This window comes from Rhinolophus sinicus, linkage group LG05 (assembly GCF_036562045.2).
Source record: "Rhinolophus sinicus isolate RSC01 linkage group LG05, ASM3656204v1, whole genome shotgun sequence".
NCBI lineage: Eukaryota > Metazoa > Chordata > Mammalia > Chiroptera > Rhinolophidae > Rhinolophus > Rhinolophus sinicus.
In genome coordinates, this window is record NC_133755.1 from 55247856 (window position 1) to 55275209 (window position 27354).

The 27354-nt window shown below is 33.9% G+C and overlaps 1 protein-coding gene and 1 pseudogene across 3 annotated transcripts in view; both read right to left on the reverse strand.

Moving 5' to 3' along the window:
- The window catches only part of LRRTM4 (leucine rich repeat transmembrane neuronal 4), a 715608-nt gene that overhangs the window by 59894 nt on the left and 628360 nt on the right, over window positions 1-27354 (reverse strand). The window lies entirely within an intron of this gene.
- Window positions 3836-3937, reverse strand: LOC141572004 (U2 spliceosomal RNA; annotated as a pseudogene).

Here is a 27354-nt window from a genome sequence, read left to right on the forward strand (position 1 = left end):
GTTTTTTTAAAGAGGAAAACCTTCATTTCTGAAACATCTTGGAGAAATTTAAAAAATATTCTTCTATATGAAAAACTTATAGAACCAGATTGAAAGAGACCATGAAGACCAATCCATTTAAAAGGAAATCAGGAATTAGGTAAAATAAAAACAACTAATGGATATTGACAACATTTTGCTTGCCTGGCATGGATCATTTCCTTTGATTCCCCAGGCCTCTTGCTATTAACTGCTTTGAAAAGAGGTACACTAGGAGATAATGTGCTAGCTAGTACATCCAGCAAACACTCATCCCAGGAGGGAGACTGAAAAGGTGGGCTTTCTCCCTGAAATGGCAACATTTCCACCTTATTAAAGTGGGATGTAATGAAAATACTAAAGTTTTACCAGGCAGCCATAAGGGCAAAAAGAAATGTACCAGTGAATTCACTCCTTGGCCATCTTCATAGTACACTGCCCAGTGTGTACTAGAACAGAATCTAATAACTTTTTGAGGAAATTCCAAGCAAATCAATCTATACTGGTTTTGGATAATGGTAGAATTGAATAAACCCTTAAAATTAAATGAGCAAAAATAGAGAATCAAATATGGCTCATGAAAAGTATTTAGTAAAATTTCGATAGCAGGAAAATATGATATTCCAGATTCAAAGATCATATTTTCAGGGGAAAAATATTTACTCCAGAGAATACATTCATTTTTAAACAGCATGTACTTTGTGTTCTCAGAACAATTGAAATAAATCATAAACTTCACGAAATTAGAGCTGTAAATAAGAGTTGCTAGATGTGAAAATGATAGGAAAAATGAGTTGACTACACAAAAGGTAGAAATAAAGAGAGCTAGATATTACAATATGGAATGTAAGTAAACTAAAGTGTTACAGTAGAATTAAAAATGACATTAAGATAATAAAAATAGAAATTAACATTGCAGAAAAATGAATTAATAATTTATTAGCTGCTAAAAAGAGAATAAGGGATTAAAAACAGATAAAGTTGGGCTTCCTAAAGAAGAAACTAGTAACATTATAGTAGATCATAATAAAATAAATAATGGGACACAAACAAGAGATAAACTTTACCTTGGTGAAGAAAACCCTGAACCTTCAGAGGCAAACACCTCATTATATTCCAAATGATTTAAAACCAACATATAAAGAAACAATGATCACTCCAAACTAACCACTAACTGTAACTGGCTTCATAAATATAGAACATCAAGGCTAAAGAGGAAACTAATCAATACTTTGCAGAACACATGTACAAGTCACTCTGAAGAGATAAATCAATAATAGCTATTAAGTGATGAAGGCGGGATGTGCCCCTAAGTCTAAATAACTTCAGAGGTTAACTTTTAAGCAACATACACCTGCCCACTGGCCTAAGGGGATTTGAAAGAACATGTTCAATACCACTGATTCTTTTTCCAGCCAAGATTTTACTCATATGAAAATAATTAATTTCTTTTAGTTATCCATGAAGCAATGAAAAACAATACCCATGAAACCTTTTAAAGTACTGGAAAGAGAGCTACCTTAAAAATAACATTTAAATATAATAAATTGTGTCAAAAAGCTACAAGTAAAATTAACAATAATGAGGAAGTGGGAAAGCAGAAATTGTACAAAATATAAACAATTTCATTATTTTGTATTGAATGGAATGAAAGATTGTACATCAATTTTGATGCAAAGATTTCAAAATGAAACAATCAAGTAAAAAAGTAAAAGTTAGTATGTATGGTACAATTAAAAATAAGTTACACAACATGCAAATCACAGGAGGAGAGCAAAGAAGCATACCTTACCTCATCCTTATAGCAAAAGACTAGAGAAAAATACATCCAGATAGAAAATAACAACAATAAAACTAAACCAGAAATAATTAATTTGAAAAAGTAAGACCGAATAAAACACCTTTAGTTAAATTGGATAAAAAATTTCAAATAAAAAACTCACAAATTCAGTAAATGTGGTGGTTTTAAAATATATTCACAGATTCTCTGATACTCTTTAAGAGGTAAAGCCTAATTCTTCTCCTTTTGTGTCGGTCGGACCTAATAACTCACTTCTAACAGAATAAGGTGGGAATGATAGTGTGTGACTTCACAAACACTGGGCCATAAAAAGCACTACCACTTCCTTGGATTGCTGGCTGGAGAGGAACATGACCGCCTTAATGTGTGAATATTAAAGCAGTCTTGGAGAGGCTCATAAAGCAAACACTCATGTCTCCTCCTATCAATAGCCATGTGAATGAGCCATCTAGGAAGTGGATCCTCTAGCTCTAGTCAAGCCCTCAAATAGCTGCCACTCCCAATGACACTCTGACTACAAACATATAAAAAACCTTGAGTTAGAGCTACCCAGCTTAGCTGCTACTGAATTCCTGACCCAGAGAAACAGTGAGATAATAATTGTTTGTTATTGTAAGGCACTAAACCTTGGAAGAAATTGTTATGCAGCAATATGTAACAAATACAGTAAAACATACATACATATATTCCCAAATAGTTATATCCATTTTCAATAATAAATCCTAAGACAATGGAACAGAATTAAATTCAATGTAATAACTTAGGCAAATGCAAGCATAGGGACATATTAATATCAATCAAGTATGTACTAAAATTCAACTTGTATTTTGCATTAAAATTGAAGGTTACTTTCTTACTGTTATAAAGAATAAAAGAAACAAGGTTTACCTTCTATCTTTGTACTATTTTAAATAATTTTGAAAAATGAGTTTGTATGGAAAATAAACAGCTATGAATACATAGTCAAACAGAAATCATAAGAACATTCAAAAATGAGGCATTTTTGTACTGCTTGTTATTCATACTTAGCACACACAAATGCACACACACAAATGCATACACAAACATGCTAAAATAGTGAGCTATTCCTACAAGTATGTATATAATGTTGCATTTTTATTAATGTAGCAGAAACAAACTAAATAATATCCTGGAGTGTATTTAGTTAACTATCAAGAAAATGTGTAATTAGACCTCTACATCATTTATATAAAAATAACTTCCAAGTGAATAACAGCAATATATGTAATAAAAATGTAAAAATTAACAAACTAAGTTTTTAAAAATGCTCTGTTCATTGAGAATGGGAGTCAAGTACTTAAAAAACATAATAATACACAAAACAAAAGCATAAGGACTTAATTGACTTAATTAAATAAAAGTGGAGACTTTTAGACATCAAAAACAAACAAAATTAAAGAGCCAATAGCATATTGAAGAATATTTGCATTATATGTTCAGAAACATGTTCAATTTAAATAAAGCAGTACTTAGAAAAATAAATGGAAACATATGAACATATATGTCTTACTTTCTAATTATAAGGTAATACATGATGCATTTCTTGCTGCTGTAACAAATATATTGTAAACCATTCACTTTCAGTCCATTTGACTTTTTACACAAAGGCCTGAGTTCAATGACAGGGAAAAACTTATGCTCCAATGGAAAACTATGCATTGTCTATAGGACATTCATTTGGATTACTTTATTCTCATATTTCCTGGTCTTTGAGCTATTTTACAATTCTGTGAGTTGGAGGTAATGTATAGTAATGCAATAATAATTTTTGTCTATAGTCATGCAAATTTTGTCTTGTTTGGTAAAGATTCAATTGACTCTTCCCAATCTCCTCCTCCAATGGAAAACCAATTTTCCTCCATTTGCACCATCGCTCAAAATTCCTGATCTATAAATGTGTCTGTTTTTTGAATCCTCTTTTAATAGTTATAACATATGAGTATGTCTGATTCCCTCATAAATTAATGAGTAGAAAAAATTAGAAAGTGTTTATTTTATATCTGCATTATTGTCATAATTTTATCTTTTTGAAAAAAAAATTTAAACTGGTAAGAACAGATACTATACTTGATCTTAGCCAAAAGGCCGAGAAGTGATGAAAAAAAATTTTTTTAACAATGATGCTTGTTTCAGAATACAAAACCGTTTTCTTTCAACTGATACTCATTAATTACATTTACATATAATGTTTTCAGGTTGTTCTAGAGGTGTCCTCATGTTCAATCAATAAATTATAAGCCATTTGATAAATTCTTATTCTGAATTCACTTCGCTGAATTAAGCATCAGGCTATATTATCCTGAGTATTGCTTATGTTTGTGACACTAACACAAAAGTAGACAGAGAAGAATGAGACATAGTTCTTGCCCTTAGGGAAGTTAGAATATAATGGGGGATCTAGCTATTAATTATTCTGTACACAGTAGAGACTTTTGTCAATATCTGCTGAATGAATGACCAATTAACAATGATTCAAAAAGTACCAAAGGAGTGCTAGCATTGTTTTCTGGCATTTCAGGAGCAGATAAAGGTGACTGGTCACAGGAAGTTTCTAATGGCAGTGTAGGTGTTTGGGACTCAATTTGTTGGATTAAGAATGAATAGGGTTTGAATGGATAGAGAGGATGATGGCAAGCTTTCTAAATAGGAAAACAATGTGAACAAAGAAATTGGGACATATTTCACAGAATATATCTAGTGAACATTAAATGACACTTTAAACACACCCAATTCCTCCATTTGGGGGTATAGTTTGTTCATTTATTTATTTGTTTATTTAGACATATTTGCTAAGCATTTGCAATATTCTAGGCAACTTTTCCAGGAATTGAGGCTATAGTAATATGAACTAGGCAGTCAGGTTCCAGCACTCATAGTTCACATTCTAGTAAGACAGATAAAGTAAACTTTAAAAATAAATGCATCAGATACTTTTAGAATAGGATGTGCTATATAGTAAAGAAACTGGAGAAGTAGAGTAGAGAGTGACTAGAGGCAGGGATAATATTATATGTCCAGGAAGTTTTAGACAATCAAAGAAGTTTCCCTACACATGGAGCATTTTACCTGAGACCTCAATGTTGAGAAGTGACCCATGGATTGGAAACTGAAAAGTCCAACACACAATGGGGAATGGGCAAGACCAGAACATAAACAAAGGTGTGTGGTGAGTAGATATAGAGCAACATGAAGGGGTGCAATACTGAGTGGGGGGATCCCTGTTTCAGAGATGAAAGTAGTGATTTTTGGTAGGCTGAATGACCCCCCAAAGAGGCCCATGTCCTAATCCTTGGAACCTCTGATTATGTTACCTTAAGTGGCAAAAGGGATTTTGCAGATGTGGTTAAAGGGAGATGTGGGATGTGGAAATTATCCTGGATTATGTGGGTGGCCTCAATGTAATCACAAGTGTTAGAAGAGCAGGAGGTCAGACAGGATTAGGTCATTTAGAATCTTTTAGACAAGGACGAAAAATAACATGATCTGCTTCGCATTTTAAAAAGTCATTCTAAATGCTGGGTGGAGAATTGGATTGAAGGGTCTAAGAGCTGAAGCACAGAATAGTTAAGAGGATATTGTAACAGCCTAAGCTAGAGATAATGGCTGGTGGAAGCATTCTGACAGTAGTAGGAATGTAGAAAAACGAATGGGTAGCAATGGAAACACAGGAAAATGGTCTGATTCCAGATATAGTCTGAATATATAGTGAATCGATATACTGATGGTTGGCTATAATGGAGAGAACAAGGTATTATTGATGACTTCTAGTTATTCGACTGAGCAGTTCTATGAATGGTGATGCCGTTTAGTGAATGAGGGTTCTGAGGAATGAGGGTTCTGAGGATGACTGTGAAAACAAGTTAAAAAGTCCATTTTATATATACAGAGGGTGCCGACAAAATGTACACACATTTTAAGAAAGGAAAAAAAACTGTATTAAAATTGCAATAATATATACCGATAACAGATGAATACAAGTTATGTGTATAATTTTTTTGGCATCCCCGGTATTACGTATAAGATGATGGATATACATCCAGCTATTGAATATACCGTCTGGTGTTCTGTGGAGAAGTCAGAGCTAGAAATACAAATTTGTGCATATAAATGGTGTATAATTTCATGAGACTGAATGAGGTTACCTAGGGAAAGAATGTAGAGGTTGATATGAAGATGGTCTGGAATGGAGCCTGGAGCATTAAAACATTAAGAGGATAAGTCAAAGAGAAAATTTCAGAAAAGAAGAATGACAAAGTACAGGTGGTAACATAGGAGGGAAACCAATAAATTATGGAGTTGCAGTCTCCAAGAGCAGAAATTATTTTATGACACAGTATTTACTTTTTCTGAATGTATTAAAACAAATCACAGAAGTGAACACTGACTGTGCTAACACAGAGTAATTGATGACCTTGATAAAAGTAAGTTTCATTGGAGTTGAATAGATGGAAGTTCACCTAGACAGTTGAGGTGACAATGAGAAATAGGAAAAGGTGGTTGCTTATGAGCAAGTGTTATCTCTAAATTTTGCTATGGAAAATGCCAAAGAAATGGCATGGTATATGTACTGAAACATTTTTTTCTTAATATTGAAGATGGTAGGTCATTATCAAATACAACTGTTAACAACACAAATAATTTAGGAAGAATAACAGAGAAAGATTACAGGAAAATCACCAAGTTAAATATAGTGGCAAAGAGTTTGGATTGGGAGTGAGAGCAGCTGGTTTTGAATCTAATTATCACTTCACCACATGTGAAATGTTAAATAAGTAAGTAAACCCTTTTAACATAATCTAATCATGAAAAATAATACAGTTGACAATGTTTAGAACTGCACTGGTGTACTCCCTAAGAATTTGGGTAAATAGGAAAAGGGATTGTCTTTTAAAACATAAACTGCTGTATAGAAAGAAAGAAGTTTATTTATATATGTAATTAATATATTATATAAATAATGGATTGTGATCTAATGGATTTTTAAATTCACCTGTAGGAGATAGAATAGCTACAAAGCCAGAGGATTTAGCAGTACTTTAAATGAACTGCATTAAGCTGCTTAAAAAATCTTATGTCAGTCAGAAGAAAGATTTGGCCAGCCATAAAAGCAGAGATAAAAAGAAAGTCACCAGCGAAGATGTTCATCATGCTGATTCGAGTACTATGCAGCAGCCAATGTGCATTAAGCACCGTCTGAAACATCTCTGTCTTCTATGGAAAGTCCATCTTCAGGGTAGAAATAACGATAAAGTTCTATAGCCAAGGGGATGTGTATTCTATTTGTGAAGGGAAACTCATCACAGTCATGAGAGTGGCTTTTAGCTTTCTCAGGTACATTAAACTCTGATTCACCCAGTTGCCTTGTTTTGTTTCCATGCTCACCAAGCCATGGGCAGACTCTCACACACATCCATCTTATGAAGACAATGTGCTGATGTGATGGACTTTGGAGTGTTCCTCTCTCCTAAGACCATTAGTTCTTGTGGTAAATCAGTGAAGTGATTTCTGATTTTGATTCGGCTTCCCACAGTGTTGGATTGCAGAGGAGAAAATGTGCTGATCACACTGACATAAGTACTTCCAGGCCCTGTGACATTATTTTCTATTGCAAAATAGTAAACCAAACGTTGGTGTATATTTCAACTCTGTAGGCATTTTAAATAGCAAGAGTTAGTCTCTCAGGACCCAATCATTCCCAAGTACTTGAAGAGAAAGTTTTGGGGTCTTCAGAGAGAAGCATCAAATTCCAGGGGTCTGATGTGATGAGTCACCTCTCCTAATGGTTACTGATAGTGAGTCGCCACTAAAACAAAAACATATAATGCTGCACTCTGAATGTTGCTCAGATTTAACTAACATCATGGTTATACCAGAAATTACACACTGTGATGACTTTATGTCGATGGATTGACACCCATTTCACAGCATTGAGAATTTTCTCATTTGATTCAGAAAATGTGTTATTTAAAATGAACACATTTCAGATTTATTTACAAAGAGCTGTGTATATGAGGATAATGAAATCAGCCAACTTATTTCTTAGACTGTATTTTAGATCAATGTATTGAGTACTGATAAGATTGCAAATATATTGCTTTAGCTGGAGGTGATACCAATATCTTTTGAGATACAAGTTTTTATGGTTGTTTTTTTCTTTCCTCTCATGTCTGACTTTAAAGCTATTTCTTTATGGGAACTGGGTAGTTATAATAATATTAATGTTATTGTTGGTTTTTCTCAGGAATCAGAATTTCCATTTCCTACAGTTATTGATTCTAAATATAACAATCTAGTTTGGGAACACACTAGAACAAATAAAATGTTATTTTCAGACTACACAGGAAAATGTCATTTGCTTTTACTCTTGGGAAATACTAAGAGAATAAAAGATTTGTTGCCCTGTTAGAAAAGTCTTGCTTAGGCATAAGTGTTTACCTACTGACTTTCGATTTAATGAAATGAACCATCATTTCTTTCATCATGTCTTTATTAATACCAATTTTTGGAATAGGATTATCTCCTGTGAGTTTCTCTTTAACATCGAATGATCTGATGGTAAGTGATTGCCTGATTGCCTAAGTATGTTACTTAGGACACGACTGAGTTCTCTGAAGAGTTGCTGCTGCCTCCCAAATAGGAAGCAAGTAGGAAAGCTCTCAAAACTTCAAGAGGCAAAGGCCATCTCCATTTCAACTCTTCTATAATTGCCTCTTATTTGGACCGAAATGCTATATGTCTAGTGTCTAAAAATGGAGCAGTAATATGAAGTGGAAGCGATATCATTGAAATGCACATTTCAAAGAGACTTAGTGCTACTTCTCTTGACATCGTATGCTTTGAAGTGTTCAGAGAATGAAATGATGACACTTATGAAGAATCAGAAAAATTCCTTCTCAAGTGTAACTGTAATGCTGCCCTTTGAGAGAGAAGAAGGGTCTACAGATCCATTAGGGAGCTAACAATTTCTTCCTAGAGCTATTAAGTTGTGGGTGACATGAATGCTAGGTAGGCCTGGGTTTGCCTTTGCACTTTCAAAAACAGACTTTTACTTCTTTATTTGAAAAACACACTTTAACTAATTTAAGCTCATATGAACACAGTGCCTATGGCCTCCTTATGGTAACTAGAAGCAAATTCATCTTTCAGCTTCCATCTTCTCTTCATTTTGTAGATATAAAATAATGGAACAAATTTAACATACCTAGCTCTAAATTATGCCAATCCACCTTTGCAGTCTTCCTTATTTATTCCCATCTTCAACCCTACCTCTAGCTTTATAACCTCAAATTTGCTGTAAATTGCTCTTTAACCTCTGGTGTCTAATATCTAAGCACTCACGAAGCCTTGAGATTTTTCTGTAATTTCTTGCCAGAAAATAGAGGGTGCCAAAAAAAATGTATGCACATTTTAAGAAAGGAAAACTATATTAAAATTGTAATACTCAATATACGCCGATAACAAAAGATGAACAAGTCACATTTGAATTCTGCAATGACAAGAGGTGCTCAATGTGGTTACCATCAGCGTCCAAACACTTCTGATTATGGCGAGCTACTCTGCTTGAGCAACGTTGACCAAAGTGTCCACTTGTAAACAATTTTTGGCACCCCCAGTATATAGAGGGTGCCAAAAAGATGTATACACATTTTAAGAAAGGAAAAAACTGTGTTAAAGTTACGCTGAGGGTAACCATTTTGAGTGCTTCTTGTAATTGCAGAAGTCAAACATGACTTATATTCAGCTTTTCTTATTGGTATATATTTTGTTATTGGTACAATTTTAATACAGTTTTCCTTTCGTAAAATGCATATACATTTTTTTTGGCACCCTCTGTATATTGATCATATTTTGCCCAAGACCTTCTGCTTTGAAGAGCCTATCTCTCTTTATTCCAGCTGTGACTGGCAGGTGACTGGGGAGTATGGCGCCAAGGAAACTAGTCCATTCAGAGCATTCAAGTGCTGTCCTTTAAGTCCAGAGTCTTAGAACCCAGATCTTTAATCCCCTGCTCAAATAACTGCAAAGCTCACTTTCCCTGGTGATTGGGCACAAAGACCTAAAGTACAGCCAAGGAGCGCCTGTTGGATAGGTACTGAAATCATCCTGGGCAGAGCTTCTATCTGAGGTTACAGTGTCTGTGCCCATGTGTAGGAGGCTTCTTGAGTGAAGAAAGGCCTAGAGGCAGGATCAGAAGATGAGCAGGGTGCAAGCTAGGTATGTCCATTTGTGCTTTCCTACCTAAAGGATTGTTTAACCCTAGTGTTGCCTACATTTATTGATCATTTCATTTCATAGAGAAGCTACTCACCTAAGATGCCGGAGCTTATAGAGTCTGCATCACAGTCTGGTCCCTGACCACAGATTATCACGTAATTGCTTTCTGATCAGGTAGGGACTCCCCTCACTCTTGTAGTAACATGTAACTGGATTTTTCCTTTTTACTCCCTAGCATATTGTTATGCATAAGTCAATTAGTTCATTTTTGTTATACAAGTATGTGTGAAGAACAGGCTTATATTTCAATTAATCTGGTTTTGTCCCCTATTTATTTTTGGGGTGTTGGTTTTCTTAATGTATCCTCAAAAAGTAAAAACAATATATTCTAGTGTTTTAGCAGCTACTTGATCTTGAATTCCCTAGAGTATTGGATCTCTGCCTTACCTTTTATTTCATCAAGGTTGCAGACTGCATGACTTTCATTTATACATTTTGACCAAATTTATTTTTAGAAAAATAAATTTACGGTGAAAAAAATGGAAATGACCATTTAGTTTTAATCCACCTCTTTTGGCTGGAATCCACAACATCCTTGACAACTGACCAAAGACTAATTGTCCATCCAATTAACCCGAGACTACTAAGAATATGTATTGCAGGGTTTTGAGCAGTTTTAACCTGACCAATGTAAAATTAAAACCTCCCACAATAGAAACAAACCTCATCATTTTACATGACAGAATTGACAGTAATTGAATTACTAGGGTTATTATTCTTTCATGGAGGAATCTTAAAGACGTGAAATTCTTCCATACCTACTCTACAAGACGGCACATTGTCCTTATCATAATCAAAGTGTTCACATTTGTATAAAATTATGGTATCTTATAGTTAAACCAGCTTTGTTTATTCTACTTTTATGCCTAAGAGCTGTATATCTTTTTTTTTTTAATCTGCACCTTTTCCTATCAGTTATTAGCATCAACAGAATATTTTTTAACCTTTAATTTCCACCTTCTTGGATTTTATTATTGCAAGGTAATGAAAAAGGAATAAGTAAGGAAAAAGATTTTAGCCCTGCTTTTCTTTTTGTTGTCTATGTTTTAAGGAAAGTTGTCTGCATGTGGCTGTGTGGACTTTTGAGAGAGAGAGAGAGAGAGAGAGAGAGAGAGAGAGAGAGAGAGAGAACAAGTACTCCAGAGAATGTAACAGGTTGCCAGTTCGACTCCCGTAAGGGATGGTGGGCAATGCCCCCTGCAACTAGTAACAGCAACTGGACCTGGAGCTGAGCTGCGCCCTCCACAACTAAGATTGAAAGGACAACAACTTGACTTGGAAAAAAAAAGGCTTGGAAGTACACACTGTTCCCCAATAAAAGTCCTATTCCCCTTCCCCAATAAAATCTTTTAAAAAAATTCAAATTAATCTTTACATTATCCTAGTCTTAAAAACTATGTTGTTATGAACCAACATTTCAAAAATAATAGAGATGTGCTTATTTTAAAAAGGTAAACAATTTATATTAAACAATTTATATTTAAGATAAAGCAAGTGGGACACATTTGAGAACATGCATCCAATGTTAATTGTAGTTTGTTTGATTTTTAGATCACAAATATAGCTGTTATTTAACTCTGATCCAGTAAATAATATATATATATATATATATATATATATATATATATATATATATAGTTTTAATTATGGTTGTCTTTAAAAGTAAAAATTAACGTGGTTACAGTTTAGTACAATTCAATTTGAATTACTAGCCAATTACTTACTTTTAAGAATTTCATTTATTCTTATAAAGTTAGAAATATTGCACCTCTCATGTCGATTAAAGGTGATGCTACCGGTGGAGATTTTATTTTGTAATTACAAAACACTAATCATAGTTTCCAATATGATAAGTTGTGCCTGTCTATATATATATATATATAATCATGAATATACATATAATGAAAACACATACACACACATATATAATGAATATATATTACGAATTTTCAGTGGTTTGCAACTACTGAATACTATTTGCAAATTTGGTATTTCCGCTTATGTACTTTCATTATTGTGTGTGTGTGTGTGTGTGTGAGAGAGAGAGAGAGAGAGAGAGAGAGAGAGAGAGTATATCCTTTAAAAATAACCTCTCTCCATTGTCTCTGCATCTCTGCCTCTCTGTTCTACAAACACCTAGGAATATTTTAACCATTCTTTGGCACCAACTTCAAAGACTCTCCCTAATGTGCTTCCTGTTTACAATAGCTTTGCTGTTGACCTCCCCTATTTAATTCCTTCTATAGTTTAAGAGTATATAATCCCAAACACACAATTCGGTAGCTAATAAAAAGGTGTATCCCTTGATAGCTGATCATTCAACATCTCAACCTTTGCTATAATGACTTACAAAATGGTTTACTCCAAATCCATGATCTAAATTGCAACACTTCTTTAATGAATATGTTCATACATCAGTGAAAATGTTGCCTCTGAGAGAAAGAGTATGAGAATGCTTACGTCTCAGTTCAACCCCTCTTATGAGATCCCATTGTTGTCAGTAACCACTTCCCCATCTTTACTGAGAATGTAGCCCCTTGTTGACCACAGTGTTGCATCTACCAAGCACAGGCACCATCAACATGGGTGCAATTCAGATATCATCTTTAGCATCTTTATTATTTTCCCCAATTTTTATTATTATTATTATTTTTAGAATTTATATGTTGCTCATGTTTCTCTTTTTTCAATGCAAAAGGAAATGTAATCTATATCAGGCATAGTGTATTATCTTTGCATTCTATTGATAAACATATTTTGGGGGCTCATTAAAGTTAAGTAATTTGATAATTGATATCTTTAAAACATTCTATTTTGCAGAAATCCTCAGTGCATTGTTATACTGATGGTTAAAAATATTTTGGCCATTTCTAGGAAGACGATTGGGGGTTTTGATACAATTTTCCCTCTTAAAATAATGTAACATAGGCTCCAACTTTCTGAAAATTCGTTTTACAACACATCAGCAGATACATATTAGGTTTTGATACTTAGAGATGTCTGTTTTATCTTATTTGCGTTTGTTTAGCTTGCCTGAGTTTCCTATCACCAATTTGACTGTAAACTATTTGGAAGTTTGTCTTTGGCTTCTTTGCATCCTTAGTGAGCCTAGAATATGCTGAATCTGAAGCAAGTACTTTACATGTATTCAGGTTGATTAAAGCTTTACACACACACACACACACACTTTCCCTGACCACCACCTGGACGGCATATCTCATGATTTCCTGTAGTCTATTTCCCAATACATTCTTTCAGTGCACACTTAAAGTGATTCTCTTCTCTACACTTCTTAATAGTGTAGAGGAGACTAAGAATCTCTTAAGTCCTGGGTAAAAACTGGTTGACGGGTGAATGAATACTTTTACCTTTGAATTTCCTGAGGTTTTAATTTTCTCACTGTACATCCAGTTTATTATGATGAAGATGTGTTAGCATGAGTTCATTTCAATATATACAGCCTGAATTTAAATAACAACAATCTAATTCCCAAGTCTGCTATTTAAGGTAACTATAGCTCCTGGTTGAGGCAGTGAGATTATTTAAAATCCATCTATAACATCTCTACTGTACTTACATATGTCCAAGACAAAGACAACTACCAGTCTCTGGATATGATGTGATAAAGGCTAGATTAGAGGGCAAGTGGTTGTGGTAAAAACTATGCAGGGTTAGGAAAAGAGTCAATAGGACATGCTGATTGATCTAACCCAAGAGCTGAAGAACCCAAAGGAATTCAGACACTAGCAAGTTGTTAACGCTGAGAGAATGGGAAGGGAATGATGCACTAGACACATTTTGATGTTATTAACAAAATTGGAAAGTAGAAAATGGAACATGTTCATTGGGTGGGGAGAGTTATTGTGGGTTATTTAGAGTGTGCAGTGACTGTTAGATATCTAAGTGGAACTGTGCATGAAATATGAATTTGGAACTGGGGTGAGTGATCATGGTTGGAAATACAGATTTGGGAGTTGTTTGACATAGAAATAATGGTTGAAACCATAAAAGTAAATGAGCTCTGCAAGGGAGTGATCATAAAGGGTAAGGAGTTTTATTTTAAAGCTCCTATTTTCCTTTAGAAGAATCCTCTGTGACTTACCCATCCACATCTGAGCAGCAAACTGATTGTAAATATGCCATTTGTTCTCCAACTTTGTATGGATGTTCTAACAGAGCAGTTGGATTCATAAATTTATCTATACCAAACATATTTTATCTCAGCACTGGAGAAAGTAAATTAAAAAAAAAAGAAAAAAAAAACTTTAAAATACCTCAGCTGTCCTCATATATAATGAACCTTTCAAATATACGATAGTCTAATCATTATAAAACCTAGTAGAAGAAAGCTGGTGGTTGATTTTTTCTCAGTTAACTAACTATGTAGTATTGAAATACTCACTTAAAAATTCATATTTGTAAATATATTACTAATTAGTATAAGACACATATCACTATAAAATATGCTACTATAAATACATAATAAAGTTTTAATTGTGTTAGTCTTTAAAGTTACTTAACTTTATCATAATGATTTCCTAAAGAAAATCTTGTGATTATGAAATGTTTAACTTGCTAATTCAGGGAACCACAATTTTGCCACCCTGAAGCAGCCTTTTGGGATATTGATTTTAAGCTGTTTATTAAGAAATAAGACTCGAAGAGAACCTTTAAGGCCCCTCCCAATCCCCCTTTACTGCCCAATAGATTCAGACAGAATCAGGAAGGAAATCTCAGAACACTGCCTTAGTCTAATTTGAATTAAGTGTGATAAGTAAGAGGACATTAGACAGGCACCTGTTAGCTAGATACCCTCTGTGTCCCACTGTTTCTGAGTTGCCTGGCAAAACATTTCCTGCCATTTATGTTCTGCTCTTTCTAAGTACCTGTAAATCGCCCATTCTCACTTCTGAAATCTAGTACCCCTTTCCTGCCTTCCTTCTCCTTTGTCCAAAAATGTCTTATATACCTAACATTGCCTCACTGTCTTCGCAATTTTCATGCTTCTGTGAATTCCCCACATGCATGTTTTAAAACTTTGATTTTCTTCTGTTAATCTGTTGTATCTTGTTTGAATTATTTGACCAGCCAGAAGAACTAAAGGGGTAGGAGAACTAATCCCCTGGCCCTGGAACTAACCATGAAACATTTTGAACAGAGATACAATTTTCGATTATAAAAATTTAAAATATGTTCTACTTAGAGAAAATAGAAAAACAATATTTTGATATGGGTGTGCCTTGAATATATACTGTTCTATTTAATTATAAATAACAAAAATAAGTTTTGCATTTCTCTATCTTTTTTCTCTTTTCCCTGATGCCATTAGATATTCCTCATATAAATAATTTTTAAAGAATGTGTATTTCTCCATTGAATAGATAACCACGATTTAGTTGAACAAGCTCTTATTTTTGGACTTAGATGTAATTTCCAAATACCTGTTACTATAAATAATTAATCAATGAGAAACTTTGTGCATAAAATTCAGTTACTTTTCTCTTTGCATATGTTTCTAGAATTAGAATAGTAAATCAAGGCTTGCAGGTATATGTAAGGCTATTAGTCCACATTGTTACAATCAGTGTAAGGTAATTCCAGGTTCTAGAAATGTTTATAAAATTTAAAATTGTTACAAGTCATGTGTTTTGTTTTGCTTTTTTTTTTTCTCATTGCCTCAAAGAACAGACTTCTTTAATATCTGTAAAAAATAGATTTAAAATCAGAATACAATTAAGATCATCTTCATACTGTGGACAAAAAAGGGGCCACATACTAAACCTGACAAGCTCAGGGGAGCCTACATGGCAGGCCCTACAAACTCAGAGACTGAGATTAACTACATACTAGGATGGCCTGACCATAAAAATTCCTAACTAAAAGCAGATCATCATGAGTAGTCACATCCTCAGCCTTTAGCTTCCTTGACAAAGGTCAATCTTCACCTTAAGTGAGCCTATCTGTTGTCTTTCTGCATCTAAGATAACATACCCTTGGAATGTCAGAGTAATCCCTTTTCCAGACCCCTCAGAGCACAGACTACCACACCAGAGCACAGACCACAGAACCCCTCATTGTTATTTTGTTCTCCGAACACCATCTCTATGTGCTGTAAATGCTATTTATTAACTATCCTGTACCCACCAAGGTAAAAGAAGTATGTGTCTCTCTGTTTTAGTTTTATCCAATCCCAGAGATTTCCCCACTTTACTTTCTCCCACCCCCTTAATCTACCACCAATGGATTTCATGTAACCCTCCTTACTTCTCCTCCTTTGATTCTACTGTATAAACTAAGCTTCAAAACTACCTCTCACTGGAGCAATTTCTTAACCCATTGAGACTGCTTCCTGGCAATTGTCATCAGCTCAAATAAACCCCAAGTTCCCTACAGGTTTAGATGTTTCTTACATTGACAGTACCATTTCCATTTCCGCTTTTTTTTTTTTTTTGAGCAATATAAATATATTATGACATCATAATCATATATATCATGCCTTTTAGATAATGTCATTTGGGATGTGTATACTTTCTCCATGTTCGGTGGCTCAAACTACTCAAAGATTGTCTAACTATGAGCTAGGATTTTGGGGAATATCAAAATATTTCATTTGTTAGCTTATACTCTATTTGTATAGAAGATACATATATTAAATTATATTAAATATATAGATCCCTTTGGAAAGATGATTTCTATAAAAATTCACTAAATAAGAATGGAAGAAACACTACACACAGTGTTACACAGCAGTGTTTGATAAATGCCCAATGAGTAATTTCAGAGAGGTCTGAGGTGACTGTACTTATAGACCATGACCAGTAAAAGTGGTTTTTGGAAGACCACAAACATCTGAACTTCCCTTCATATGTGGGAAAGTTAACAATAGGAAGAAGACATCAGATAAATGACTTAAGCACAATATTGTGATTTATAAGAAATACATATTTGATCATTCAGAAGACCACAGTTCCCGGCTCACAGCTCCCGAAACCCTTGGACTTTCCTGATCAATAAGAGCAATGGGACCTTCCTTTGTCATAATATTTGGTCTTTTGTCCTCAGTTCCTGAAATTGCTTCAGAGCCCTAAAGGTTGTCAAAGTTCAACAGTAATAGAAGTCACTGAAATAATAATTAGTGAAAGTTTATTATGCGTACACCAAAGATATAACAGGGTGGAATGCTTTTGCTTTTCTCCCATCTGACTCTTACTATAAATTCTAGCCTGAATTTCTCCCAGGGCCTTCAGGTAAGTAGTTTCTATTGTAGATATACTAACTGACTAGAGGAATTCTACAAAAGAGCCTCCTGAACAGATGGGAAAAGATATGCTCAACAATGATTGCTTATCAAAGAGATACAGGAGTCTCAGGACTGGATTCAAATTAGCTGGGGTCAAGAACATCAAGAATCAACTGGGAAGAAAGAGATTTGAAGATTTTCTCACTCTTCCTTGGATCCCACCTCCTGCCCATTCTCCCGTTTCTTGACATAAAAGAAGCCTGAATTCTGGACTCTCTTAAGAAGGATTTGAAGAACAATTAGGTCATCCATCTTCTCAGTTGGTGCCTTCCTGACCAGTAAATCTTTTCCTTATTACAAACCCTGACATTTGAGTTTGGGCCTTTCAAAGCACAGGGCACATGGGCCTTGAACTGGAAACAAACAAACAAACAAACAAATGGTTTGCAAACCAGGAACACTGAAACCAAAACATGGAATGAGGCTCAGGGGTATATTGTTATAAATCAGCTTTTAGAGTGAGAAAGCACTGACTTTTTATTCTGTGGAATCTGCCAGTATCTCCACGTAGAAACTTTCAGAATTGAGTTGAATTGTAGGCCACCCAGCTGATGTGGGAACATTGCTTGTTGGTGTGGGGAAAAGTCCCTAATCCCAGGTTGGAATTGGGGGATCAGAAGTTACCTCTAATTATTTCAGTGTTTAGTAACCTGGATGGTTTTGGGAAGCCAATAACATAAGGATCCTTACAGCCTTACTCTGGTCTCAAGATAAATCATCCCCATGGCAACATCATAAGCGTAAGGGCGTAAGAGACTAGTATTGTTCTAAATTAGCTTAAAGCAATCATTCTTTGGTTTTCATTCATTCTTTATCCATGATAATATATCCTCAAACCCAGAACTTTATGTGTATTGTTCACCTAAATTCCTAGACTAATTTTATTATTTAAAATATAATGAAACAGTTGGGGGGGAAATAGTCCCCAAAAGAAAACAGATGAAAACAAATGTAGGTGGCTAAATGTCTGTTAACATAAGTATAAATTTATGAAGTTAGAAATGCTATCTCTATTAACAAAAATTGCTTTAGATTATCTTAATTTCTAAAGTCAATGGTAAACAGTCAGTTATACACACAGAATATGGCTTTGACTTAAATTGTGAAAAATATCTAGTTTCTCTTTGAACACACAGAAAGGAAAATAACTTTCTGAATGAAAAGTGCCATTTATTTTAGTTTAGACAAATATTATTAAGCTTTAATGATTTGAGGCAAGAACTGCTCTAAATAATTAAATAAAAAGATCAGATTGGCCTCAAATTATGTGCGCACTTTCTGGAAAAATTTCAATAAGAAAAGCAACAGCAAACTTGTCCAGTCACTTGACAATTTTCACATTTATTTAGGTATGTATTTGCTTACACAGCTAACCATCTTTGATAAGGTCACTTGAAGAAACTTACCCCAGGGGACCAGCATCTTATTTATAACTATACACTAAGCCATAACTAGAAAAATGTTTCAGTAAGAGCCATCAGGACATAGATAATAATTACAGGTAAAAAAACAGTTCAAAATATTCTGGATAGGTTAATCATGTGATCTAAAATCATTAGTTCCAACTGTAAGTTAATATTATGATTAGCAATGTTTTTGAATTTCTAGAGTATAACAGAACCTCTTAAATTCTCAAGGACATTTATTTTTCTCCCTTGGTACTGAGGAGAAGGGTAGATGGCATACAAGTTGAGGAGAAGTTGAGCTATAAGTCAAAGGTCCCTCTCCCCATCCAAGTTTGATAGGAAACTTAAGTGAGAAAAGAGGAAAATTAAGGGAACAAAATTTTTAGATAGTGTATTTTGAGGTAGGTTTTCTAGCCTTTAGATATAATAAATAATATGTGGTAAAATGAAAAAAAATGAAATAAAAATATTTGAATATTAATTATTTCTTATTAGTAATATATTAGATATGTGACTTTGGTCCAACTGCATAACTTTTCTGAGCTTCAATTTCATTCTAAATTGAAAGACATTGTAATACCTATGATGTAAGTTTGAAATGACTTAAAAGTATGTTTCAAAAGTTCTCGGCCTAATGTAATTGCTCAATAAATATTAGCTTCCTTCTTTCTCATTTTTTCAATTCCTTTGATTATGCCGATGTCAACACTTGTAAGTGCCTATTCCATGGCATTCTCTACATCTTCCTGTCTTCTTTCTCATCTTCATTTTCTTCCACACATCTATCAGCTTGCTCTCATCTTGTCTTTTTGTTACATCTTTAGTTGTAAAGATAAAGATATGATAATATTGATAATTAAGAGTTAATTAGAAATTAATATTCACTAGAAATTGTGCTAACTGCTTTATATGCACGTCAGTTCATTCTGATAACAATCCCATATGGTAAGGTCCACTCTTATCTAAGCTCATATATGAGGGAATAAAGGTTCAGAGATATTAAGTACTCTCTCCAAAGTCACACAGCTAGTAAGTAGCACAGCTGGGATTCAAATCTATCTGTGCAGAATCCAAGATCTTGCCCAATTCAGTATGGAATGTATTTCCGAAAGTCTAAGAGGGTAGAGCAAAGAATGGAACTAGGGGTTAAGGTTTATGTTTACTCATGAGTTGATAAGGTTGGCCTGAGAAAAATTGTTTTAATTTGTCGTTACCTTTCTGTTCATTTTAATATGAGTTCTATTATTATAGTTAATCAAAATAATTCAAAATATCATGAAATCAGAGGACTTTCCCCATGTCGTGTGCAAGCAGGTGAAATGTTAAAATGGAATCATTCTGTCACCTTCATAAGTTAAGCATTCATAAAAATGGAGGCAGAAGCAAAGATTTGGGAATGATCAAGCCATTTTAGTACTATTAAATTTAAAGTCTCAAAAATGTCACAAAAGTCAACTAATTAATATACAAGAGATACCCAATCACATGTATCAGTCAATCTATACCTCTGTGAGAAATGGTTTTGGCTGAGTTATCCAAAAGCATATTTTCAACTTGTTTACTCTGTACACTATTTATAGTAGCTATTTTCCAAATTGTAGGATTATAATTACTTTATATAAGAAGGCTTTCTGCAATGTTTAATACTCCTAAATCAAGAATGATAACTTACTGAGTAAGAACAAATAATGCAAAAATTCCAGGCTCTAGTCTACTATTCTTCATGACAGTGTAAAATAATTTCAGCTTGTTTGGTTACCTCAGGTGTTTTTGCATTAGTTTTGGAATCCATTGCTCACTTCCTCACCTAACATCTATCCCATCCCTAGAGAAGCAAACTGCCACTCTTTGTACCTGAAGCTGCTATTAGCACCTATTGAGATCTGAAATGTTACAGTTTCTTCTCTGAATCAAACCTGCAACAACATCCAGAAATATATAAAATAGATTTTTAAGAAATTGATATTATTTGAATGACATGACATTCTTGACTTTGACAATGATATGGGAGGTGTTAATAAAAGCTCACTGATAGATTTAAAGGTCTAGTAAACCAAATGCCACTTTTGAAGTTGATCTGGGAAAAATCTTAGCAATTTATTTTGAATTTAATAATCAATTCTTTCAGGATGCCAATTTTTTTTGTGTGTGTGTTCAGAAAACAAACCCATTCATCCAATTTGTTTTAGTTTATGTAATTATTTTGTACTTACCAACAACAATACTAGCAATGAAATGCGTAGCATCCATTCCTTAATAAAATGAAAGGGATTTGGGGTATCATTATGGGAGCCAGATTACCTCAAGTCCTCTGTAATGTAAATATTTTGCGCTGAAATATTTTTGTAGCATTTTTCTCAAGGATATTTACCACAATATAATGTTAATTATGAAACTGTTAAAAGAGAAAAAGAAATTAAGAGAAAGCGTGAGGAAAATAGGAATTGTTCTGGAATGATTGCTGACAACAGATGGGGAATCAATGGTGTAGAGAGATACAGAATTTTTATTCTCTAATGACAACAGTTTCTGAAAAGGAACTCCTCAAAGCACAAACCCAAGATTGCATTAACAGTTCTAGTCAGGTGTCAGGGAAGGCTAGACTCACAGAAGAAAGGAAAAAATGCTCAATTAACTTTTATAAAACTGAAAACATTTTACTGCCCCTAAATCCTCAAATGGTAATCTAAAATTACTAATACACCAGGGGACTATTTTTACTGTACAATTACTTGACAATTTAGAAACAATACCCATTTTCCTTATAATTAAGTAGTTAATTACATTTTCTAATCTATTAAGTCTCAATTGCAAATCAAGCCATCCTGCTAGATCATTTTGATCCTGTCATATCCAATTAATCATTCTTGTTTGCTGGAGATGGTTATTCTGAAAAACTGTCATAAAAATATTATTCTTATAAAACATTTTCCACGTAGTGAAATAGATTATCTAATTTGGAAGCACATATTTGCATGTATTATATGACTGAGTTATATTTCAAATAATACTTTGTCTATGCTTAAAAAACACGTTTGAGTAATTTAGGTAATTTCTAAACACAATTTTATTTTCATAAATGATGAAAATTATAAACATACACAAAGAAGGTATTTGTTTCTTGGGTATGAGGAGTAATCTCAATAGTGTTAAATTAGGAGATACTTGCTTTATCAAATGATTCTGGAATGATGAAATCTTATTTTATTTACTTATTCAATAAGAATTATTGAATTTCTCCTGTATGCCAGGCACTCAGCTGGCCACGAGAACACAATGATAAATAAAGAAGACATACCGGCTGTCCAAATATTGCTTCTACTCCAGAAAGACCCTCCTTTGTCTTTGCTTTTTTGGGTTCTGATCATTGTATTCTTTTGAATATCATCAGTAGTGACAAAGCATTATTACTCCTTTGAAAATACATTTCCTAGTAAAGATATGTGAGGCAAAGACAAGATGGGTTAACAAGTGTTTGTTATTTTAAAGTACGTTTAGTGAAATGCATAATGCTCAAGTTGTCATAATTATTCCCTTTTTCAAGATCATAGTTTGAATAAAATACAACAGGAGCATAAACAAGTTCTGAAAGAAATTGCAAAAATGACCCCAAAATTGTTTGAGCAAATCATCCTCCAGAAGCTGAAGTCCACAAACCCAGCCTTTTGAGGATCATAACAGAGTTTTCCTTCCCTTTTCTTCTACCTCCCAGAACTCAGTTCTGGACATCCAGTAATGTTTAAGTGTACTTAATGGAACACTCGCTATCACCAGACAAGTTATGCCAGTGAATATCAAAGTTCTATCTGCTGGCCCTCACAGAAGCCAGGATCATAAAACAAAATAGACAAACAACAACAAAAAACAAAAACAACAAAATAACAATATAAAACATACAGCAAAAACCAAACAGCTGGTTGGGTTTTCACAGGTGCCCTGACTAGATGTAGTTTTCTATTTCCTCTGAAAACAGGTAAGAAAACAAAAACCAGAGATGGAGTTCATATTGATATCCAAATTCTTGTTTCTGATCATAAATTTGTCATCTTTGACCATACATCCAGGAAAATGTCACGTTAAATCTAGTGTCTTTAAAAGGCCTTTGTAACAGTGGGGTGGGATGGGAATTCATTACTATGAACTACTTTGAAATCCTCAACATTTAAATGTCATGTAATTCCAGTGATTATTAGCATTCAAGACACACGATGCCAGTCAAAAGAATAAGCAGTTCAGAGTCAGTTTGGCAACCTGGAAAAAAAGGAAGATGAAAACTGCACAATGTACATATGAAAAAAATCATTCAATATGGAAAAGACAAATGCTCCAATAGAAACATGTATGTGTATTCGTAAGAAGTTTGTAAACATTCATAAAAGACACCTGAAAATAGACAATAAAATGTCAAATATTAAACCATACTGGAAACTAACAAAGTGCAATTTAAAACAAAGATTTCTTTTTCATATATCAAATGGACAAAATAATTAAAAAGATATTAGTGACACTGTGGAAAAATGGGCTCATACATACACTGCTCATAGGAGGCAAAATTTGGACATCCGTTATTAGCAACTGAGCATTATTTATAATTAAATATGTATTTGGACTTTAGGTTCAACTTAACCATTTATACCAATAACTTTAATACCTTTCCTTCCCACGTTTCATTTGAAATGATATCAAAATAAAGGAAATTCTGTTTTAGTGACAAATTAAAATAGGGAAGGGAATTGCCCCTCTTTCTTCATATGAGGGGAAAGTGATTAAGATAAATCTTTATGAGATCTGTCTACTTTAGGGAAACTCTAATTAATACATTTTATGAATACATAGTTGGAGTGGGTTGCCCCTTCTATGGATTCAGATGCACAGAGCAATTTCTGCTGCTTAAAAATCACCCATAGTCTCAAAGTTATGCTTTAAAATAAACAAGAACGTTTACACATTGCCACTTTTTTTTCTTACATCTTAACTTCAACAGCATAATGTGGTTTTGTTTGTTATTATTTCCAAGTGACAAATGGGCTAGGGCACAAATATGTAAATCTGAGTGAGAAAGAAATGAGAGCAATGGGTTTGGGTGCAGCCACCCTGCTTGGCCTCCACATAAAGCAGACACACAATCCACAGAAGCCAGAGAAGGGAGAGAACAGGAAACCAGGGACAAATAAGGAAATGGTCAAATTTTTAGATTTGGTCTTGAAAACTTTTTGATGACTTAGATTTAAAGCATATTCCAAAAATATCTAAGATTGCATTATAAAAATAGCTTAAAAATATCAAGTGAGTAGTAAGTCCTACACTCATTCTTACACATCATCTCAGTTAATTCTCACAATACACCTTTCAGGTGGGTCTTGTAACCTCACTTTCCAGATCAGGAGAGTGAGGCCTTGCAGAAATAAGTGGAAAAGCAGAGACTAAAATCCGGTTCTTATCAATGAATAAGTGGAAATATCAATAGTGACTGGATATTTGATAATGGTAACAAATTATTTTTAAATTTTATATCAGCTAATAATAATTGATTATGTTAATAAAATGAATTCTTATTTGTGAAATTACATACAGAAGTAGTAACAGATGAAATGATATGATTTCTGAGATACATTCAAATAATATGGAGGAGGAAAGATGGATGGGGGTGAGGCGGGGCCAGGATTGGCCAGGGTTGATGGTAGATCAGGTGGTAGGTACAAGGGGGTTTGTTATACAATACTATTTATGTGTATGTTCAAATTTCCTATTGTAAAAAGTTAAAACAATATCGGTACTAAATCTTTCTTTATCCAAAGCCCGTACTTTAAAATACAGTCATGTCTTACCATTTACTTGAAAAATAGTCACCGTTTTTGTTTTTTGGGAGCTGAATTTTAGGAAATGTTGTTGTTGTTGTTGTTGTTCCCTTATCTATGTCAGGAAAAGTTAAATTAACCCATTTTTCTTCATCTACTACTATCTAATTTAGTTTTAACTGAAGTTCAGCAAACAAGCAAAGAAAGCAACAATGTGTTATTTCCAATAATGTGGCTTAGAATCACTGAATCCCATGATAAAAATAAGTTACCAACCTTTCGCTTGACAAGGAGGGTTAAATGGTTTTAGAAAAAAAAAAGACTATTTGATTATAATGTCTTTTTATCTCCACTGCTAAAGTCATTGAACATCTTGCTCTTTGATGGGTTATTGATGCATAGATGTTTTCATGAAGAAAGGTGTTTTAATGCTCACACACATAGTTAGATTTCAGCTTAGAGGTTGATTAGTCATTTTTTAAAAACACAATATGTTCACTTCAGTTTGAGAAATGACAACAAGATTCTTTTGTTACCAATCAGAAAGCCGTGGTAAAGAGGAGGGAAAGAGACGTTGTCAGGGCCGGCTTCAGGAAGGGGTAGTGGAATTGTAAACATGAATTCATTTTAATGATGCAAGTGAGAGTTCTGCTGCCCACACCTATCGCTTCCTTTACCCTATTTCAATCTGCTTTGATGTCAGAGAATTCATGTTTTGTGATTTATTTAAAAAAAAAGTCTGAACATGGAAAAACCTCACTGTAAAGAAACTAAGACACAATCAAGGCAACAAAACCAATGAGTAATACACAATTGACAAACAACAATGAATAAGAAAGTAAAAGTGTATGGAACAAACTAGAAACGGGGCAGGGTCTGGTGCAGACTGCACTGTGAGTGGCAGTTCCCCGTGGACATCTGAGCAAGACTACCCCCAGGAGGCAGGCTTCAGCTGGAGGCTGCAGGTGGATGGAGGTATGGATCCTGCAAGCAGACCTCTGAAGCAGAGGGGAGCATTAGCACACTAAAAATATCTTCCTTAGTATTCAGGCATTTTTCTTTAAAATGCAAGTACTACGTGGGGAGCTAACATCAAGAGGCCTTCAGTTGTTTTTAATCTCAAAAATAAAATTGCTATTTATAAAACAGTCTACGTGACTGTTCTCCTTATGAATGGTGCAGGCATAAGTGGAGCTTTGATAGGAAAGCAGGAAAGAGTGGCTCCTAAACATGATTGGGGTTGAGAGCTCTGGTGAGAGGAGACATCTCAGAAGACAGTCATCAAAGGGAAGGCACTGGAACTCTTGGTGAAAGATGATAAAGCAGGGAGAAAGCTCCAAAAAGGGAAGCTGGACACACAAGGGTGATGTAAATGAGGCATCTAGGGGGCAAAACTTATGGAGATATGCACTCTCAGAGGCTGCCACCCCTGATGAAGACCTCCTTAAAATGTGTGCCCTATCTTATTTCCTTCTGCTTGTCCTGGTCTAGGTATCATTACAAAAAAACAAAACAAAAAACAAAAAAATAAACAAAAAAATAAACAAAAAACAAAAACAAAAACAAAAAACCTCAACTAGAGTAACATTTTGCTCAAAACTAATATTATGAATTATGGATAATTACAAATGTACAGATATTATCTGTTTGATAGTCTCTCTCTCTCTCTCTCTTTCTCACTCTCTCTCTCTGACAAAAAGAGAAGCACGTTTGGTTATAAATATTTCTGGATGATTAGAATATTCAGGTGGTTTGCCTGACTTGTACCATCAGATATAAATGTTATAAATATTCACATTGTTTTTAACCACATATGGAGGACATGTTCATATTTTGGAAATACAAAATTGAGTCTACCTACAAACTTTCCTGAATGTAACCCACCATCTGGTAGGTGAAAGATAAAAACGTGCATAATTAATTATAAATGAAATTAAAAACTAAAAGGATTCACAAGTGAAATACAAATAATGAGTTATTAGAATTGAAATGAAAAATTTTAAAAACCTTACAAGTGAGAGCTTTAGGGAAGATTTTGTGAATAAAGTGAAATTTTAGCTAGATTTTAAAATAAAAATGGGCAACAACTTATTAGGTGAGTGCTCTCCAGACAGACCAGATTTCAAAAACCAACTGTATGGAGTCCTTCAAAAAGTATGAAGAAATTAATATCTATTTTCATGACAGGTGTTTCAGGGAAATAATGTAAGCATTATAAAATAATATGGTTTGGATATCCATTCCTCTATTACCTCATTCCCAAAATATCCTCTTCACCACACAAACAGGTTGTATTGAAAACTCCACTGCACTTAATATGCTTTACTTGGAATAGGCTGTCCAACAAAAAAGATATTTTCTGTAACAATGGCCAGAAATTTAGTATTAGGAAGATTTTGAAAAGAGTTCTCAAAATTACCAAATAAATCCTATTTGCATTTTTCTATTTAGATATGATTGACATATAACATTATATTAGTTTTAGATGTACAACATAATGAATCAATATATGAATATATTGAAAAATGATCAGAAGTCTAGTTAACATCGTTCTCCACACAGAGTTACAATTTTTTTCTTATAGTGAGACTTTTAAGATTTACTCTCTTAGCAACTTTTAAATATACAGTACACTATTGTTAACTATAGTCACCATGTTGTACATACATCCCCAGGACTTATTTTATAATTGGAAGTTTGCATTTTATGATTTTCACATGGGCAAGTAACTTTCCT